Source organism: Misgurnus anguillicaudatus, chromosome 18 (genome assembly GCF_027580225.2).
Source record: "Misgurnus anguillicaudatus chromosome 18, ASM2758022v2, whole genome shotgun sequence".
Lineage (NCBI taxonomy): Eukaryota > Metazoa > Chordata > Actinopteri > Cypriniformes > Cobitidae > Misgurnus > Misgurnus anguillicaudatus.
In genome coordinates, this window is record NC_073354.2 from 2435001 (window position 1) to 2440000 (window position 5000).

At 39.4% G+C, this 5000-nt stretch overlaps 3 non-coding genes across 3 annotated transcripts in view; all 3 read left to right on the forward strand.

Moving 5' to 3' along the window:
• Positions 1–1169: 1169 nt before the first annotated feature.
• Positions 1170–1288, forward strand: LOC141350724 (5S ribosomal RNA). The gene has a single exon (XR_012358858.1). It is a non-coding gene; the product is annotated as a 5S ribosomal RNA (ribosomal RNA).
• A 1785-nt stretch (positions 1289–3073) lies between these two features.
• Positions 3074–3192, forward strand: LOC141350726 (5S ribosomal RNA). The gene has a single exon (XR_012358860.1). It is a non-coding gene; the product is annotated as a 5S ribosomal RNA (ribosomal RNA).
• Positions 3193–4977: 1785 nt separating this feature from the next.
• LOC141350728 (5S ribosomal RNA) overlaps positions 4978–5000 on the forward strand; it is a 119-nt gene continuing 96 nt past the window's right edge. The window contains exon 1 of the ribosomal RNA XR_012358862.1: positions 4978–5000. This exon is cut by the window's right edge and continues 96 nt beyond it. This is a non-coding gene — a ribosomal RNA (5S ribosomal RNA).

Here is a 5000-nt window from a genome sequence, read left to right on the forward strand (position 1 = left end):
CTATCTATCTATCTATAAACATTTATTCAGTTTTTTACTTGATACATTTATTTATTTATTTATTTATTTATGTATTTGATTTACACAATCATTTATTATTAATTCATTTATTTCTATTTATTAAATTGTCGATTTATTTATTTTTAGTAATTTAATTTATTTTCTATTTAATTATTTATTGATATTTATTGTTACGTTCCTGTGTGAGTTTTGCGTGTTTCTGTCTCTTTCCAGCGATCCGTACCTGCATTCTTCTCAAATCCGTTCATTGGCTGTTTCTGGGGAATCCCGATGACGTCATTCATACCTATACCAATCCCGTTACACGGAATTATGCGAAGCCCATCGCCGTCCCGTTCGCCAGCTTTTTTTGTTTTGTTTTTTGCTGAAATAATGTACCCCATTTTGTTCTGTCGTTCAAACAGTCTCAGTACATTATTGTTTGTGTTTTTTAAAGCTTCGGAACGCCTATTTGTTCTCCCCTGTCCTCTTGTTTGTTACTTTCTCCCCTCGGATGTCTTGTTTGTTTGTTCGTTGGGAGAGCCGGACAGGTATGGATGTCACGTGACGTAGGCTACACTATGCCTTCACGTGGAATTTATAGCTGCCAAATAGAGCGTGTGCCACCCGCTGTACGTTTTGTGATTTTGTTAGCCGGAGTAGGTTAGTTAGGGCGTTGCTGACGCTGAAGATTTATCTATAATTGTTTTCTTTTGTAGATGGAGAGCTTACGTATAGCTAGAGTGTGTACTGGTATTTTCTTGGCGTTTTATGTGGCACGGCTCTTGTCCCTTCTCCCCTCACAACTGTGCACGTGTTCGCTTTCTATGAATAAATATTGTTCCCACTACCCCTTTCACTGGACTTAAGCCCTGCACCTGTATTTGTGTATAATAAACCACTTGGCATCGTAGACGTCTGTTGCGTCCGGGTCTTCTTTGTCCATAACACATACTCCTCCGGACAAAACATTAATAAAACATGCCTGTCATTGCCCTGCTTCCCTGGGTCGTAACTTTTATTTAATGTAGTTTTAATGTTTTACTTTACGTTTATTTATTTATTTATTTATTTATTTAATTAATTAATTAATCTATGTATTTAAATATCTTTTAGTTTTTATACACGTATGGGCATTGTTTAAGAGGCTCGTTTTGACAGCGTCTCCCGCTTACGGCCATACCACCCTGAGCACGCCCGATCTCGTCCGATCTCGGAAGCTAAGCAGGGTCGGGCCTGGTTAGTACTTGGATGGGAGACCGCCTGGGAATACCAGGTGCTGTAAGCTTTTGTCTTTGTCACTTTTCTCCTTTTTACTTCGTTCGCCGCATTTGCTTTCCGGATTCTGCATTGGTTTGTCTTTTCTCCGTCTGTGCGCCAGTCAGAGGATCCGCTCAGTCTCGTCTTTACCCCCCTCCTCCGGCAGGGGGCGGTCAGAGGCTTCCTTTTGGGCTTTTTGCTCAGTGCCCACAGCAGCACGGGACAGAGGAGCGGTCATTAACAGAGCGCTGCCTGTGTTGCAGGGGATTTGACGCCATTCACGTGTAAGAACGAGCGTATGTGCTGCATGGTCTGTTCTTTCAAGGGCAAAAGTTAGTTAATTTAACCCACCCCCATTCGTTTGCTCCTCTGTAAAGGACAGCGGCTGGGTTAACGAGACACTGCATAAATCATAAGCAGTTGTTAACACCATTACAACGTGCACTCTTAACAAAGCTGTCAAATATTTTTGCGTATCTGTTATTATCACTATTTAGCAAAGACTTTTCATTTTCTATGAATGAATGCTGTGACTAAAAGCTGGCATGGTTTTTATCTATCTATCTATCTATCTATCTATCTATCTATCTATCTATCTATCTATCTATCTATCTATCTATCTATCTATCTATCTATCTATCTATCTATCTATCTATCTATAAACATTTATTCAGTTTTTTACTTGATACATTTATTTATTTATTTATTTATTTATGTATTTGATTTACACAATCATTTATTATTAATTCATTTATTTCTATTTATTAAATTGTCGATTTATTTATTTTTAGTAATTTAATTTATTTTCTATTTAATTATTTATTGATATTTATTGTTACGTTCCTGTGTGAGTTTTGCGTGTTTCTGTCTCTTTCCAGCGATCGGTACCTGCATTCTTCTCAAATCCGTTCATTGGCTGTTTCTGGGGAATCCCGATGACGTCATTCATACCTATACCAATCCCGTTACACGGAATTATGCGAAGCCCATCGCCGTCCCGTTCGCCAGCTTTTTTTGTTTTGTTTTTTGCTGAAATAATGTACCCCATTTTGTTCTGTCGTTCAAACAGTCTCAGTACATTATTGTTTGTGTTTTTTAAAGCTTCGGAACGCCTATTTGTTCTCCCCTGTCCTCTTGTTTGTTACTTTCTCCCCTCGGATGTCTTGTTTGTTTGTTCGTTGGGAGAGCCGGACAGGTATGGATGTCACGTGACGTAGGCTACACTATGCCTTCACGTGGAATTTATAGCTGCCAAATAGAGCGTGTGCCACCCGCTGTACGTTTTGTGATTTTGTTAGCCGGAGTAGGTTAGTTAGGGCGTTGCTGACGCTGAAGATTTATCTATAATTGTTTTCTTTTGTAGATGGAGAGCTTACGTATAGCTAGAGTGTGTCCTGGTATTTTCTTGGCTTTTTATGTGGCACGGCTCTTGTCCCTTCTCCCCTCACAACTGTGCACGTGTTCGCTTTCTATGAATAAATATTGTTCCCACTACCCCTTTCACTGGACTTAAGCCCTGCACCTGTATTTGTGTATAATAAACCACTTGGCATCGTAGATGTCTGTTGCGTCCGGGTCGTCTTTGTCCATAACACATACTCCTCCGGACAAAACATTAATAAAACATGCCTGTCATTGCCCTGCTTCCCTGGGTCGTAACTTTTATTTAATGTAGTTTTAATGTTTTACTTTACGTTTATTTATTTATTTATTTATTTATTTAATTAATTAATTAATCTATGTATTTAAATATCTTTTAGTTTTTATACACGTATGGGCATTGTTTAAGAGGCTCGTTTTGACAGCGTCTCCCGCTTACGGCCATACCACCCTGAGCACGCCCGATCTCGTCCGATCTCGGAAGCTAAGCAGGGTCGGGCCTGGTTAGTACTTGGATGGGAGACCGCCTGGGAATACCAGGTGCTGTAAGCTTTTGTCTTTGTCACTTTTCTCCTTTTTACTTCGTTCGCCGCATTTGCTTTCCGGATTCTGCATTGGTTTGTCTTTTCTCCGTCTGTGCGCCAGTCAGAGGATCCGCTCAGTCTCGTCTTTACCCCCCTCCTCCGGCAGGGGGCGGTCAGAGGCTTCCTTTTGGGCTTTTTGCTCAGTGCCCACAGCAGCACGGGACAGAGGAGCGGTCATTAACAGAGCGCTGCCTGTGTTGCAGGGGATTTGACGCCATTCACGTGTAAGAACGAGCGTATGTGCTGCATGGTCTGTTCTTTCAAGGGCAAAAGTTAGTTAATTTAACCCACCCCCATTCGTTTGCTCCTCTGTAAAGGACAGCGGCTGGGTTAACGAGACACTGCATAAATCATAAGCAGTTGTTAACACCATTACAACGTGCACTCTTTACAAAGCTGTCAAATATTTTTGCGTATCTGTTATTATCACTATTTAGCAAAGACTTTTCATTTTCTATGAATTAATGCTGTGACTAAAAGCTGGCATGGTTTTTATCTATCTATCTATCTATCTATCTATCTATCTATCTATCTATCTATCTATCTATCTATCTATCTATCTATCTATCTATCTATCTATCTATCTATCTATCTATCTATAAACTTTTATTCAGTTTTTTACTTGATACATTTATTTATTTATTTATTTATTTATGTATTTGATTTACACAATCATTTATTATTAATTCATTTATTTCTATTTATTAAATTGTCGATTTATTTATTTTTAGTAATTTAATTTATTTTCTATTTAATTATTTATTGATATTTATTGTTACGTTCCTGTGTGAGTTTTGCGTGTTTCTGTCTCTTTCCAGCGATCGGTACCTGCATTCTTCTCAAATCCGTTCATTGGCTGTTTCTGGGGAATCCCGATGACGTCATTCATACCTATACCAATCCCGTTACACGGAATTATGCGAAGCCCATCGCCGTCCCGTTCGCCAGCTTTTTTTGTTTTGTTTTTTGCTGAAATAATGTACCCCATTTTGTTCTGTCGTTCAAACAGTCTCAGTACATTATTGTTTGTGTTTTTTAAAGCTTCGGAACGCCTATTTGTTCTCCCCTGTCCTCTTGTTTGTTACTTTCTCCCCTCGGATGTCTTGTTTGTTTGTTCGTTGGGAGAGCCGGACAGGTATGGATGTCACGTGACGTAGGCTACACTATGCCTTCACGTGGAATTTATAGCTGCCAAATAGAGCGTGTGCCACCCGCTGTACGTTTTGTGATTTTGTTAGCCGGAGTAGGTTAGTTAGGGCGTTGCTGACGCTGAAGATTTATCTATAATTGTTTTCTTTTGTAGATGGAGAGCTTACGTATAGCTAGAGTGTGTACTGGTATTTTCTTGGCGTTTTATGTGGCACGGCTCTTGTCCCTTCTCCCCTCACAACTGTGCACGTGTTCGCTTTCTATGAATAAATATTGTTCCCACTACCCCTTTCACTGGACTTAAGCCCTGCACCTGTATTTGTGTATAATAAACCACTTGGCATCGTAGACGTCTGTTGCGTCCGGGTCTTCTTTGTCCATAACACATACTCCTCCGGACAAAACATTAATAAAACATGCCTGTCATTGCCCTGCTTCCCTGGGTCGTAACTTTTATTTAATGTAGTTTTAATGTTTTACTTTACGTTTATTTATTTATTTATTTATTTATTTAATTAATTAATTAATCTATGTATTTAAATATCTTTTAGTTTTTATACACGTATGGGCATTGTTTAAGAGGCTCGTTTTGACAGCGTCTCCCGCTTACGGCCATACCACCCTGAG